The 16,846-nt window shown below is 38.6% G+C and overlaps 1 long non-coding RNA gene across 1 annotated transcript in view; it reads right to left on the reverse strand.

Moving 5' to 3' along the window:
* Positions 1–5,106: 5,106 nt before the first annotated feature.
* LOC306661967 overlaps positions 5,107–16,846 on the reverse strand; it is a 63,961-nt gene continuing 52,221 nt past the window's right edge. The window contains exons 2-3 of the long non-coding RNA XR_013764021.1: positions 6,385–6,432; positions 5,107–5,371 (exon numbers count right to left, since the gene is read on the reverse strand). This is a non-coding gene — a long non-coding RNA (uncharacterized lncRNA). The remainder of the gene's footprint in view (positions 5,372–6,384; positions 6,433–16,846) is intronic.

Below are 16,846 nucleotides of genomic sequence, written 5' to 3' on the forward strand. Positions count from 1 at the left end.
AAATGTAGGGGGGAAATATGCATCGTGAAACCAGTAAAACCCTCAGTTTCCCCTTTTGTAAAATGGAGATGATTCTTTACCCCTCCAGATACATTTTCCAACACTTTCTACCTGGTTCTGTGCTCAGCTAGACCCACCTTGAATGCAGTGCTTCAGGTGGGTTTCTGGTGGGGTTTAGCCCACCGGCAGTAATAAGAAATTGATGGGAAGAGGGTGAGAGAGTTTGGGGTGTTCGTTTCCCTCCATCACTGTAGGAATGGGGTGGGACAGTAGCTGTTGTCCTCTTCCCAAGGTAGTACTTCAGTCTGGTGCTTCTCTTACATGGCTGGAACTTGCCCCAGGTTGCACTAGCAGGTCTTCCCTCTCAGACCTGGGGGAGAAGGTGCTGGGTGGTGGGCAGTGAATTGGCCTCCCATGTTACTAGTGCCAGGCCCCTCTCCCAGACCCCTCCCCCAGGCACTACCCCCCAGGTACTTTTTGTTTGCCTTAACATTCCTCATGCCTTTGTAAAGTACAGAATCCCTTTCCTATTAGGACCCTGACTGACCCCAGTACCGGTTTCCCATGGTGGCTGTAAGTACCAATGAAATACAAATGAACGAAGTGGCCTTAGACTGGGACCTGGCATATGGAAAGCACTCAGGCAACTCTGGTTTTCCCTCTGCTTCCCAAGCATGGTAAGCTCATTTCCCTCCTCTGGCCTTTGCGGTGGCTCTTCACTCCTCCTTCAGCGCTTTTGTTCCAGATCTCTGCAGGGCTGCTGTTTTCTTGTCATTCAGATCTCAGGTCATGTAATTACACAGAGGATGCTATCCTAACCATCTGATCTATTAATCTAAATTAATCTCCTAGTCATCTCCCACCTCATTGCCTTTCATTTCCTTAATACAGGTTCTTTCTTTGTGGCATTTCCTTATTACACCTTTGCTTATATCCTCTCTCTCTGGACCAGAACGTAAGTTTATGCATTCTTTCTTTGTTCCTTTCCTTTCTGAATCCTTTGCCCAGAAAGTACCCTCATATGTATTATGGCTACAGAATAAGCTCTACAGGAAACAAATTTGGAGACAGAGTTAGGAATGCCAAAGGTTTATTGGGAAAGGAGAAGGGAGTAAACTTGTTTGGGCAGGGAAGGTCAGGGGACCACAAAATCACCTGCATGGATGGGTGCTTGCCTCAGATTACCAGACTGAAAACTGTCCATTCATTAGAGAGATCACACAGAGAATTACTACCTCCATGAAAAGAAAAGGGAATGAAATGTGGAAAAACTGTGGGGCACTTCTGCTTACTGTAAGCCCGCTTTAGCTCCATAAAATATAAGGGCATACTGTAGGCACTGTATAAATATTTCTCTAGGGCTATAGGCAGTTAAGGAAACTGCTCTAACTAAAATTCATTAGGCATGCATTTTCTCCACATTTCTAAAGGTCACTAGAACAGTTCATGTTCTCTGTTCTATAATCCCAATCATTTCTCTAAGTGCTAAAACAGATATCGCTCCATTAAGGAATTTTTCTAGTTTGATAATGATATGAGTTAAATCTCCCCATCCTTAAAATAAACAATAGCCTTTGATTTCGTCTTTGCTTTTATAAGGTAGCTGATCAGTGAAATTAGATATAATAGATAAGTGCATTTTATAGATACAGTTTCATTTGGTCATGAGCTACTCTGAAGATCTGCAGTGATTTTCAGTGTTGCTGAGAAACTAATGTGAATTTCCAAGCTAGAAGTCTGGAAGGCTGGTGCGCTGTAACTGGTGAGTCTAGGCCAGCATGTCTCTAAACTCTTCAATTACTCTCCAGTATTAATAAGGTCTCTTGACCCAGTCACTCTCTGCCACTTCTCCCACCACCCAGGTGGCCCTTTTTTTGAAGAATACTGATCTGGCAAATTGCCTAGCAAAGGGTCCTTGAAACTTGATTATTTTGTACTCAAGAGTTCACAAATTGTCTGCCTCTGGGGTTAATCAGCCTGTTGTCATGTTTTGTTTGCCATATCTACATGGTTTTTAGCAATCCTCTCAAAGTCTAAACAGTGAGAGAAGTTTTATATATATATATATTAAATATATATATTCTAAAGATATATAAGTATATCTTTAGAAAGAGATAAGATGAAAAATATAACTTTTTTGAAAACAAATTTCCATGTAGAGACAATTAGCCGGACTTTTTCTCTTTAGTTTGCCACACTCCTGACCACTCCCTACAGTTTCCCAAGAGGACAGCGTTAACTGTCTTTTTTTATCACACTGGAACCTCAGGTTTTTTTTATAGTAAGAGAACAGTCATCAAAAGTCACAACACTTTTTGAAAGTAAAGCTCCCTTTTTCCATATATGTCAACTTCCTGAGTTTTATAAGTCAAATTCCTGAGTTTTTTGTCTTGTTTTACCAATTGCTATTTATATGGCAATTCTTGAGAAGTAACAGCAGTTTGTTTCTTGGTGAAATGTAATCCTGAAAAGAAAGCCAATGGATAGTATTGATTAATGTAATAAGGAAAAAATAAAGGAAAATAAGAAAAAGATGGTTTCTGGCCAAAAATGGGTAGAATGGAGTCCTTCACTGAGTTCTGAGGATGTTGTATTATAGTTTAGTTTAAATTTATTGCATTATAGGAGAAAAATAAAATAATCTAGTCAATTTTGAAAATTTGAGGGTCCTTAAGTTGTCAGGGCATGGACCTAAATATGTTTCAGAATCTTGGGTTGCAAGTCCTGTTCCTTTTATCTGTACTTTTAAATTCAATGTTTGGTCACAATAGAAACAGTTTACCAATAGTTACTGAGGTTGTATGGTCTGTTAAACCATACTGCATCTGGGAAAACATTATCATCGTATAACCATGACATTGAATTCATTTATCCTATGTACACAGACCATTGTTACATTGTGTTCCTGTAATGACTGCCTGCTCAAAGAACATTATCAGTTCATCATAGGACATAGGATAAGCCATAAAGCATCCTAGGTAGCCATGGAGCTTGCTCACAAAAAAAAGGCATGGCCCAATTTCCAATGGGCGTGACCTATAAAAATTCCTTACAAAATAAGAAAGCTATAATTGTCCTCAAACCTCCCAATTCACGAAAATGACATCACTGATCAACAGTTTTCCTATGCTGCAGTTGAAATCTGCTCTGGGAAACTCTCCCATATCAGCAATTATCGGTCACATTATTAGCAGAAATATTACTGAAAAAAATCACACATTTTAGCTTTCAGAATTACAGGACTACTTATTTCCCTTGAATAAAGCCCCAAATCTGCTCCTTGGTCTGTTAGGTCCTCCATGCTGTAGTGTCCTCTCATCCAGCACAGGCAAGTTGACCCCTCCATCAGTGCTGCTCATATCGACAAGATCACCAAGGCCATGGCCATGGCCACATGTATGATGCCCCCAGCCCATCACATTGCCTTTCACAAACAGAGCACCCAAATCATCTCACCTATATCCTTACTTTAAGTAGAAGTTATCATTTTAACATTTCAGAAGTACCCAAAGTTACCTAAGGAGACCTCCTTCATTTTATGGAAAATCTTTTGAGACTTTGCCACTGTGACTGAGTTAACTTTAACCTTCTTAATTCTTAAATGAACCAACTGCTGACAATTCTGCAGGCAACACTGGATGTATTAACTCTTCTTTGTGTCTTCAGTATTCCTGCAAGGTCTATATCATCTCCTGGGTTTCTAGCTGGCTATGAAAGTGGGAACTATTTTAAAGCTTGTTTGGAGCCAAGCTTATTTTTTGATATAGATTGCAAACCTAAAACACATTAAGCATTTGTCCAGCACCCTGACACATTCTGTGAAACATCTTAAACACCCCTCAAATAACAGTAATCTGGATCACTTAGTTTCACCAGTTCATGCCTAGTATTGGGACCGGGCTACATTATTTGCCTGGTTCAGTGAAAAATGAAAATCTGAGATGCCTTATTCAAAAGACAGGAAAAAAACACAAAAATTAAAGTTTTACTTTTAAAATATGCTAATACTTATAAGACAATATAAGGGTAAATATAACAACATAAACTTATAAATTGCAAAATATCATATTGGTCATAATTTTACATAACAAAAATCAATATTTTATTGGTATGATAGCTGATTAACTATAAGCATTTTTTTGACCTGGTTTGCTGAAAGGCCATTTATTGGATCATCCAAATTATTCTAATTTAATTGAAAGTCATGACTGTCACTCTTGGCAAATGCAGTATCACAAATAATTTGATATTTTTTAATCTTGAGAAATATTTTTCTGCTAATGCAACTGATACTAAAGTTGTTAAGAATTTATAAAGACTGGACATTGAGATAAATTTCATATTAAGTTATTTCAAGTATAAATTTTCGCAAATCTAGAGGTAAAGACACTTAAATGATTGAATTCTTCAAACAGACGAGTTTCCTATACATCTTATAAATTGCAATTGTAAATTGTAAATGTAAAATGCAATGGCATTTTAATGGTTTCTCTGACATTTCTTGTAACTTGAGGAGTTTATATAAGAAACTAAAAGTGGCTTCATGATTTCTATACTATTCAAAGTATCTCTTTATACATTCTATCACTGTATTTTCTTTTTCATTTTTTAAATTATTTAATTTTTTACAGACTGAATTTTGATTCCTTGTACACAAAGGGGGTACATCATTTTGTTTCTATGGTAGTACACAATGTAGATTCATACCATTTGTGCAATCATAAAATTTCTTCCTCTTAATAATTTGTTCATCCAAAGTATTCTATGCCATGTTATGTTCCAGGCACTGATAATCTTTAAATTCATTTTCCATTTCTAAGCCTATGTATACAGTATTTGCTTTGCAATTTTGCAGCAATTTTCATAATAAGAGATTCTAATATCTTTGAAGAATTCTAGTAACACCCTAATACTCTTTATTAGATATTCTGTGCACACTTTTATTGTGTAATAATTTACTGGGCTGGGGAGATAGCTCAGTCGGTAGAGTGCTTGCCTTGCAAGCATGAAGCCCTGGGTTCGAACCCCAGCACTACAAATAATAATAATAATAATAATATTAATTTACTGACCAAGTTTATTGACTGAACTCTAGGCCATGCCCTCCTCTCTCTTGGGGCTCAGAGTGTGCCATTGCCACTGTTGCATCTGCTGCTGATACGTTTGTAGACATCACCAATATGGACCCAGGTACCAGGCTCAGCTGCCACCTTGTGTCCCCATCTCGCTCTGACTGCCCCCATTTGCATGCATGCCAGTGAGCCTGATCAACCACTGGGGTGCACACTAGCCTGACCCCTCTTGTGCACATCTGCTGCTCAGTGTAAATCCTCTGCTTACGTGCATACTCCTGTATCCCTTCTCACTTTACCTGCAAAACATGAATCAAAGACAGAAAAACAATTATGAAAAGTTTCAAGATGGTCATAGCAAAACATTAAACCAGACACACGATTCCTGAGCTTCAGATGACTGCACAGGTGCATGCCCTCAAAGCCACCCTTGCTAGCATCCTATGAATTACACAACCACTGTTTGCACCCTAGTCCATCAGCAATTCCCAGACCATGTTATCCAGAGCAGGTGCTCTATAATAAAGGGGAGTTGGGAGTGATACATTCTATGTCCCCCTCTGGAGGTTCAGAATGCTCATTAGCAAATTATAGGCTCTGGGAAGTCTTGAATTAAAGACACTTAGCTTCATTTGTTCTATTCTTTCTGAGGCATGTCTGGCACCAGAATTCCATTTACATAAAACAGCTCTGAATATCTTGGGAAACATTAGCAGTCCATATAATGATATTTGAAAAATTCTGTGCCAAAGTGTGGTCCAGATTCTATTTGAAAAGTTTTGAAGTGTTTTTAAAATCCTCTAATTCAGAATAGACATTTGAATTACTCTTTTCATGAGAATATAAGTCAACAGGGTCTATATCAAGACAATATAATAGATAAAGGCATAAGAAAGCATATGTTGTCAATAATAAAATTATTTTTGATATTTTATAATAACATTTTATCCTTAAAATCATGTAGCAGTTACTAGTCTTCTAGACTGAAAATTATATACTATCAGGTTATTCTTCTCCATAGGAAGAATTATTTTTAATCTCACACAAGTGAGTTTTGTTAAGCATAGTTGCATAAAACAGTTAGAATGCATTTGTGAATTGAAGACCCATTGAAATTATTCCTGAGATTAAGAAAACATTCAAGTTCACAATTTCACTGAAAATTTTAAAGTGTAAAATCGGTCTCCTCTTAAAATCCTCAATGACTTCTCACACCTCCTATGAGAAAGCCTATATTAGCCAGCTTTCTGTTACTATACTGAAATTCCTGAGATAATCAACTTAGAGAGCGGAAAGGTTTATTTTAGCTCACAGTTTTGGAGGATTCAGTCCATAGCCAGCCTGTCCATTGCGTTGGGGCCTGTGGTGAGCAGAGCATATCAAAGTGAGGAGGGTGTGGTAGAGCAGCTTGCTTACCTCATGGTGGCTGGGAAGCAACGAGAATGGAAGGAGCCAAGGTTTCAATATCCCCTCGGGGGTGTACCCCCAGCGACCTATCTCCTCACAGTAGATCCCACTTCCTAAAGGTCTTGCCACCTTCTAATCCTACCTCAGGCTGGTGACCAAGCCTTTAATGCATGGGCCCTTAGGAAACATTGACGATTCAACCTATCGCAAAGTCCAAACATCAGATGGCTTACAAAGCCCTGCATATTTCAAAGCACACATTTCCCCAGCTCCATGTTGTACCACTCCTCTCTTCATTCCCCATGTCACCTATAGCTTTCAGTCTTTCATTCCACATTCCCCATGTCAGCTATAGCTTTCAGTCTTTCATTCCACAAACATTTACTGAGTACCTGCAATGGATCACAAACTTTTCTAAGTCCTAGAAAAATATGCAAAGAGGATAAGAGCCATGCTCTCAACAAAACAAATATGTATGGAATATGTTATACAATTGCTTAGTAGAACTGTGTGTCATAAAGAAAAATAAAATGAACAAGGTTTGACAGAGGCAGAGAGGTGCTGTTAGTTTGGATGCCAAAGGCAGGCCTCTCTGAGGAGACTTTGCAGACAGACCTAAGTGAAGAGAAGGAACAAGCCATGCACATACCTAAGGGAAGAGCATTAAGGAAAGTGTTTGGGACATGAAGTGCACTTGTCAAGGAAAACACTTCCGCTGTTGATGGCAGAAGGGCACAAGGTGGTAACAGCAAGGTAACCAGGAGTCAGGTAAGGTAGGACAGGATGAGGGTATTAGAATTCAAGGAAGCCTTGCAAAGGTTTGAGTTGTTGACTCCCAGGATCTGATTGATGCTTTAAAAGCTACACTGGAGCTCCTATTTGCAGAATAGACTGAGGAGGTGCAATGCGGAGATGGAGAGAGAAGTCAGAAATTTCTTGCATCAGCCCTAGTGAGACACAATGGTGGCTTAGACTGAGACAGCAGTGGCAGAGCTGTTGAAAAACAGCTATATGCAGGAATATTTTCAATTCAACAAGATTTGCTGTGGGACTGAATATGAAAGTGAGAGCTAAACTAGAGTGAAGTTGTGAAGGTCTTTGATTTGAACAACTAAGTAAATGGAGTTTCTGAAAGAGTAAATGCTGGGCAAGGAGCAGGTTTTAAGAGAAAAATCAAGAGGTGTGTTTTGCACTTGTTGAGGTTAGCCATTTGTTAGACACCCAGAAGATGTCAGATTGACAGCTCAGGTGCCTGAGAATAGGCCTCATGTGGAGGTAGGAGCTGGTATTATCTGCTACTTTTCAGTCTGTCAAATGCACCAACCTCAGCCTCTAGTCCTTTGCACATGCTGTTCCTCTGCCTAACCTCTCCTGTGCCCCTCCTTCATTTGTTTCCATTAATCTTCCAGGATTTTTGCTGAAATGACACTTACAAAAGGAAATCTTCCTGGATTCCCCAGACCAAATCAAGTCTCTTTGCTATATAATTTCCTATCACCTAATAACTCTTTCTGTCATAGGATCACAATTGTTGGTAAATAAGTATTTTGTCAGATCCAATTTATATTTGCCTAGCAGGAATACCTATCTTGTTGACTCTTAAAGTGCAGGGTCCATGCAAGTACTCAGTAACAAGTACTCAGTAAATGTCTGTGGAATGAATGATTGAATAAATGTGTTCCAGGTAGACCTGTTTCCTCATCACCACTTCATTGCACCTCTGCCCTCGTATTTTACAAATACAGAAAGACATGACACCTGAAGATTATTCTCAATATTTTTATCCTAAGAAGATGTAACTTATTGGGAGTAGAGAAGAGAATCCAGATGTGCAGAAATGCTTTTAGGTCCAGAACTGCATTTGAGGCCCAATTTTATTCTAAATGACTGGATTGTTTTTGAGAAAACAAAAGTCTCCATTGATGCCAAGAAATAATCAGAGAGACAGATGATCATGATGCATATCTTTTTTTACCATAAAAGCAAATCATGAAATCAGGCCAATAGCTATACAAAAGCCTTCTGACCAATGAGGTATATATCTGTCTTTTTCTGTTTTATCACAATGAGTTACAGCTAGAAGGTTCTAACACCTATCAAGTAATGTGTAATTTACTACCTTGCCTTAGCTCATGCTGGGGGAGAAGTGTTCAACGGTGGAGAACTCAGGTGTTTTAAAGTTAAATTGACTCTAAAAATCTGTTCTCACGTCTTTTGTTTTTTTTTTTTTTTTTTTTTTTTTTTTTTTTCCCCCTAGCTTCAGATTAAGGATTCAGAAAAAGCTATTTTATCCATCCAACTCAAATCTAAACCCATTTCAGGTGAGAGTGTTTGAATAAATTCCCCTGTCATTCCACTTCATTGACCCTTCTTTTACTTGAATAAACCTTTTATTTCCTGGAAATGTCAAATAACGCTGTGTAGAAATCTGAATGTAGCTTACAAAATCATGGATCCTAATAAAGTTGGTAGGAATCTCCTACAGAAATTGTTTCATAATGAATAATTAACACATCCCCAAAGAAAGTTACTACAGACCTTTGCCTCTTAGGGAAGACGTCACTACAAGAACTTATTCTGAGAATCCCAACTTTCTTGTTATTTTTTCTCTTTTCTAATTTGGAATGAATACTGTTCTTAGATCCAATGGGCCAAGCACCTAAAGTGACTGAACAACGATTGAAGGTGAGGCCAGTGTTGCCAAATGAGATGATACAAGACTCAAGTAGAAATTGCATTTACGTATCATATGGTAACCAAGAGAATAAAATAATAACAGCAAAGTTATGACCTAGATATTGAAGAATTGGGAAGCTTTAGCTGTATGGTTCCAAATTTAATGTTTTATTATAACCATGTATGGGAAAACTGTTTACATATTGTTTATATTGCCTTCCTTAGTTGACAGGCATTAATGAACGAACTAAAACTAGGCTATGCTCTAGGAGCCCAGAGTCCCCACAACCCCATTTCAGTTCTGCATCTTCAAAGCCTTGCATAGTGCCTGGCTGCCAGTGTGTCTCAGTAAATAGCAGTTATCCACACAGAGGAAATCTGGAGAAAACAGAGATGATGGGTGGGGACAATTATAAAACCTGATGCTGTTTTTCTTTTTTAACGCAGTTACATAGATTCTGATCCCAATGTCTGTTTGCTTTGCATGGGATTTTAGAAAGTTACTTTACCTCTCTTAGTTTCCAGAAATCATGTCCAAGTTCTCCTTCAGATCTAAAAATCTATTGTATTAAATGCCACTTTCTGCAGATCTCTTACCATATTTTGTGGTAACTCATCCAAAAAACAATACATATTTTCTATGTTAAATGCTTTTGCTACATGGAAAAAAGATGAATATCTTCCTTTTCTATCCTTCCTGTCCTATACCCGAGGTGGCAGTGTTAATATATTGGTGTAAAATCCTTCCACACCCACCTATACTTACACATGTGTTTCTCCCTGGATCTCCTCTCCAGCACTAACTTGACCACACATATACCTCACTAGCCATCTTATCCTGCTTAATTCCTACTCTTCTCAACACCATAGTCTGTGAATCCCTTTACGAATTCACTGATTAAAGAATCAACAAATGGGACAGTATCAAACTAAAAAGCTTCTTTGCAGCAAAGGAAACAATCAAGAATGTGAAAAGAGAGGTTACAGAATGGGAGAAAATCTTTGCCACCTGCACCTCAGATACAGCATTAATCTCCAGGATATAAAGAACTAAAAAAAAAAAAAAAAAAAAAAAAAACTTAACACCAAAATAAACAAATACCCAATCAATAAATGGGCAAGGAATGGAACAGACACGTCACAGAGAAGAAATACAAATGGTCAAAAAATGTTTGAAAAAATGCTCAGCATCTCTAGCAATTAAAGAAATGCAAATTAAAACAATACTGAGATTTCATCTCGCTCCAGTCAGAATGGCAACAATCAAGAATATAAGTCACAAGAAATGTTGGTGAGGATGTGGGGAAAAAGGTACACTCATACATTGCTGGTGGAACTGCAAATTGGTGCAACCACTCTGGAAAGCACTATGGAAACTCCTCAGAAAACTTGGAATGAAACCATTTCAGCCATTTATCCCACTTCTTGGTATATACTCAAAGGCCTTAAAATTGGCATACTACAGTGACATGGCCACATCAGTGTTTATAGCAACTCAATTCACAATGGCTAAGCTATGGAACCAACCTAGGTACCCTTCACCAAAAGAATGGAAAAAGAAAAGGTGGTATATATTCACAATGGAATATTACTCAGCCATGAAAAAGAATGACTTTATGACTTTTGCTGGTAAATGGATGGATCTGGAGACTATTATGCTAAGTGAAATAGGCCAATCCCAAAAAATCAAAGGTTTAATGTTCTTTCTGATATGTAGATACTAAGACACAATAAGGGGGAGGGGGAAGAATAAAAGTTTATTGGATTTTGTCTAAAGGGGAATAAATGGAGGGGGGATGGGAATAGAAAAGATAGTAAAATTAATTGGAAATAACTTTCTTAAGTTCATATATGAATATACGGCATGAAACTCCACATCACGTACAACCATAAAAATGGGATCTCAATTAGAATAAGTTATACTCCATGATGTATAATATGTCAACATATGCTCTACTGTCAAGATCTAAAATGAACAAATTGAAAAAAAAGAATTCTGTCCCCTTCATGACAGAAATTGATGACTGTTCATCAAAACCTGTTCTCCTTCCACCGTGTTGTTGTGATTGCATAATTAGGCACAATATTACACAGCTCCCTGTTGAAGTTAGGTGTGCCCTTATGCCCAGGCTCTATCAAGTGCACTTGGATGTCTCCTGGTCCTCATCTCCACCTCTCAAACCTGTCCTTCCTTTAGGATCTACTGTTTTCCGTTCTTACATTCCCACTGTTGGTGATATCTCCAAGCTTTGTTGGTTTTCTGTACCCACCATGTGCATCCTCTTCTTCTGATAACCCTGATTTTTACTTGGAAAAATACCTCTCCCTTACTCTGAGTCCAGTGATTTGAACGGGCCTGACTCTCCCTTCTTGACTCCCTTCTGGCAAGTGGACCATGATCTGACTTCCCGAGTCAGTCTGCTCCATCTGTCTGGCAACAGCAATTAGTTCATGGATATGCATTTTACCAAAGTTGCCCCAACAAGAGGAACCCAGAATTTCCAGAAAAAAAAAAATATTGGTAAGAAGTATTCTTTGGCTGCCATTATTACTTAGGTGGCATAGTATAAATACGGAGCTACCAATGGTTAACTTTGTCTTAGCCCAAAACAAAGACAGAACCAAAATAAAGGAGATAGACAGATTCCTTGTAGATTATTTGAGTACCTGATCAGCTCAAATCTAGTAATACCTTTTACTTTGCAGTCAACTAAGCCAGTCTGCATTTTAATTCAGTCTAAATGGAGTTTCTGTCACTGGGAATCCTGAGCGACATTCCCCCTAAAACATGCACACTAAAAAGCCCCTGTATCTCTTCACTTTTATCTTACTGAGCACAAATATCATAATCTGTCTTGTTTTACTCTCTTCCTGAAAGTTTTAAGTTCCATGAGGGTAGAAAAGCCTTATGTCTTGGTGTCTTAGCACAGTGCCCAGTACTTAATAAATTTGGAAAGACTAGATGCACCAAACAGTCTATGGCACCCAAGGGGCTGGCAGAGGAAGGTGAAGACACAGTTCCTTTCCTTAAGGAGTTTATAAATTACTAATAATTATTCCCAGATGGAGGTATATATTCAGCCTACTTCGTCAGCTCCTGCTGAATTTGAGGAGCCATTAATTATGTGCTGCTATTCGATGGTTCTACAAACAGGTTTCTGAAATGATCCTAACTCCACTCACCCATCACTTTATCTTTTGGGGGTTGGATTGCTTGCCTGGCTGAATTATCTCCAAATATCCTTCCATTACATGATATGAATCCAACAGTACAAGAAAAGGGCTTCAGGGGAAGGGAGAGTGAAAGGGCAGGGAGGGGAGGAGGAGGAAAGTGAAACCACATGAAATGGGCACAGTCCCAAAAACATTTTTGAAATCTCTGGTGGAACTTTTTCTGGCATCACTACATAACAATAGCACATCATTTTCATTAACTTGAACAAACAAAACCAAACAGAGATTAAAAACCAGCACAGATGTGATATAACTTTCCACTCCTTGCCTGGACCAGGCAGCTGTATGGAATCACTTCCTTTAACAAGGCAGGGCATGTTCTTTCAGCCTGTCCTAGGACAAACAGCACATGGCACCAGGGCACAGCCACGGACAGACGACTCTGGACCCCATCACTTGATCGAACTCTGCTCCTCCCCATCGTGCTCCTTTCGGATGACTGAGGTGATCTTGGCACTCGCTCTTCCACCTCTTTCCTTTCATTCCTTTTCCTTCTGACCTTCATGATGCCCTTATACCTGGAAATATCTTGCTCCTTGAGTGCCAAGCAGCTTTCTCCCCCTCTCTCCTATCAAAATCCATCCAAGGCTGATCTCATTGCAAACCATGTTTGCACAACCTGAGTCCCTTTATTGTTATCTCATGAATCATGGCCATCTGAATTCCATCTGCATTTCCTTGGAGGCAGGCCCGCCTGGTGTGTGATCTGCAAAACCCCCACACAAAAGGATGGCACTCAATAAATAATAAGCTTTGATGGTAACAGTACCATGAACATGTACTCCAGAAATATTTCACAGAGAATGGATGGTTGTTGGGCACTTGGTTCAGAGACTTGAATTTGTCTGGCCACCATGGGCTTTGATCTGTACCTCAGATCCTCTACATCAGTGCCTTCTCAATTGTCAGAAGTGGCACACAGCTGTTTAGGACTCCAGGAACTAAAAGGTGAATACAGTAAGGAAATAGCTCTTAGGAACCTTAGAAATATTGTTTTCCTGGCAAGGACTATGAGATCCAGAGAGACTCCATTGTTCCATACATACTTAAATGCCAAGATCTTCTGGATACCTCTACCAGAAGATATGGATTCTGACATTCAGCAGGCAGGACCTGTGAATATGGGGAGTCCTTCTGACTACTTAGATCTGCTTCCTTCATGTGACATGAGACTAATGTTTTCTTACTCATTTATAGGGTTGAATGAGAATCAAATAAGATAGTAGGTGTGAAAAAGCTCTCGCAGCAAGCAGCTCACACTTGACTTCACAGTCACCATAAACCAGTCACTAATGGTAAATTATCTAATTCAGTCCTTACAGCAACCCTAGAAATTATCTGTTATTTTTTTTTTTACCCACTTTACAAGTTAAAAAAAAAAAAAAAAAACCTGAAGCATAGAGAAAACAAGTAGATCTTCTAGTTTTTTCACAGCTAGTTAATGGTAGGCCAATAATAGGAGACAAACATTTTGAGTCTAGAGGTCATTCTTTGATATGCTGTCTAATCCAGGAGGATGGGAAAGGGATGCAAAATAGAAATGTGAAACACTACTTTAAAATACTCTAGAAATAGGACGTATCGCCAACAAAAATAACAAATGGTATCATGAGTAAATAATTTATAATAGTGAAAATATATATTTTCAAATATATATTTTCTTTTATCACTTTTTTTCTTTAATACCTACTACGTACATGTTACTATGTCTGAGTAGAACAGAGGTGGTGACAGATAAGGTCTCTGTCTTCAGAAGACTCATTCTCACTAGTCTGCTCTGGAGGCCAAAGAATTACGTATCAGAACACTTTCCAAATCCATCCTATAAACAGCAGCTGTTATTTTAAATACTCAACACAGCCAATAGAATCATATTCACAACAGCAATTCAGGAATTTTAATTTTCTCAATGTCAGATGACATAGTTCTTTCAGAAATTTTCTCTGGATTGGCCCAACTTGAGCCAAAGGAATTAATCCTTCCTTCATAGAAATAATCTCATTGGGTTGCCTTTAAATTAAGATAAACATGCTTCATAGAATGGCATCCTATGCACTTAGTACATACTTTAATTTGTGTTACCTGTAAAAAGAAAGAAAGAGAAGGAAAAATACAATCTAAATATTGCTTGTGGTTGTCCAACCCTGCTCTCAATGAGTGCATATATCCTGGAGACCGTGGCTTCTCCATCAGTTTCCATGGCTGCATTCCACCTACCCACAGCAGAAGAACCTTGCCACATCTGAATGATTTTAGGATTTAGAGACCCAAACTTTTGTATGCACGGTCTCTAAATATAAGCCATTTATTTTACCTGGTGCCCATCCAAAGAAGCATGATCTACCCTTATCCTGGCGGAAAACTTGGTTATGGCTTGAATACTGACAGGTATTATTAGTCTTCAACATGACACCTTCCTAGGCAAACTTCAAGTATTTGAACTGTGTACAATGGGCACATTACTCACCCATGATAGTCTACAATCCCTGATAATACGGAAAACTGAACCAAGCCATGGTGTGAGTGTGTGGGGTGGAGGAGGATATTCTGAAATGTCAAGAGGGGGATACCTAAAAATATATTTGAGTAGGAGAATTAATTTAGGAAGAATATCCTTCTTAAGTGGGTGACTTACATCAGATGAATTCCAGATTTTTCTTAGTTCCTTCTTAAATCAGTCCCTTGTACAAGAATAACCAACCATCAAATATTCCCTATTATATACATATACTGACTTAGACAAAGTCTACAGTTGTGAATAAGGTCCCTGACTTTCAAGGAGCTTAAGTTCTAAAGCAAAGAGACAGAAAATAGAATAAACAAATAATATCATTTCGACTTCTGATAAATGTTACTAAGAAAATAAAATACTGTATATCATTAATTTTAAAATATAGTTTTTCTTTCACACATCACCATTTCTGAGATCTGAAAGCATCTTACAATCTTATGTCTACTTTTGGGGGGAAGGTAGGATGCTAAGAATCACCAGGATCTTGTATGTGTTAGACAAATGCTCTACTTCTGAAGCACACTCTCAGCTCTGACAGCAACTTTTATTTGAGCTTAATTAGCAGCCATTTTCCCCTTCTTTATGATATATAAAATAATGGTGCAGCTTAAAACTGATGACAGTTTCTATTCGATGAAAATGATAGAAAACGTGGGAGACACTAGCTACTATGTTTTTGCAGATCCCTTGTTGACATCCATGATCATATGACAAGTTAGGAACTTGACTAACATTTCCAGAACTAAATAGCTAAGTTATATCAAATGACATAGACTATGAAAAAGCTTATAATTGATCAGATTACAGGTAAACTTGTTTCAAACTTTCATGAAAATTTTTACTTTCTTTTAGTCTAACTTCTGTTAGTTGTTAATGTGCTTCTTTCCAATTTGTGCTAAATTTTCATTAAATTTTTCCTTGAAATTTCCACATTGTCTCTTATACACACACACACACACACACACACACACACACACAATCATAGATACAGAACTGCTTTAGCCAGAAGATTATTTTTCCTTATGTCTTGCTTTTTGTCTTTAAGAATTCCCCTTTTATCTTTTTTTAAAATTTTTATCTATTTTTATTTTTACAGACTGCATTTTGATTCATTGTACACAAATGGGGTGCAACTTTTCATTTCTATGGCTGTACACGATGTAGAGTCACACCATTCGTGTAATCATACATGTACATAGGGCAATGAGGTCTGCCTCATCCCACTGTCTTTCCCTTTTATCTTTTAATTGACTGTTTAACACAAACAAATCTCCACCCCAGTTTTCCTCTCTTCTGTCCTGTTGGGTGGGGGTTGCTTCCCTCAGCCTTTTCTGGGAATGGATCTTCCCTCCTCGCAGATTTGCATACAAATTTTACTTGTCTGTCATCTCAGCCTGCTTTTAGTTCATGCCTGCTCTGCGGTGTCCTTCTCGGCTACCTGTTTTCTGAGGTCTCACACCCGCTGACCCTGCCTGGCTGGCGTTCTGCAGTGGATATCCTTCCAGTTTCCGGTTCCCTTCAATATTCGTCAGATACGTCAGCACATGCTGGGCCTTCACATTTTTCTTCATGATTAAGTCACGTTCTACTTTTGACCTCTGAAGTTATGGTCTGAGGAATGCTTTTTCCCTTCCCCTAATATTTCCTTGTGGGAACCTTTTCTCCCAGGTGGGGATGGTATTGAAGTACTCTGTCAAGTCCTCCTCTTCTCCTTTTTCTTACTCTCTCTGTCCCTCCTCCTCACAGAGGAATAAAAATTATCCAGCTGGCAAATCTGGAAGAAAAAAACTGAACATTCTCAGTTCTGCCCTTCTGTCTTCTGGATGTCTCTGGGGAGGGGCTTCCTGGGACAGCCTGTGTCCCCTGTGGGGAGAAAGGCCCCTCTGGCGCCTGTGACCAAGTTGTTAGGTATGTTCAACTTAGTTCAGGAAATCCTCTTAAGCTG

The sequence above is a fragment of the Sciurus vulgaris genome (assembly GCF_902686455.1).
Source record: "Sciurus vulgaris genome assembly, chromosome: 5".
NCBI classification, from domain to species: Eukaryota; Metazoa; Chordata; class Mammalia; order Rodentia; family Sciuridae; genus Sciurus; species Sciurus vulgaris.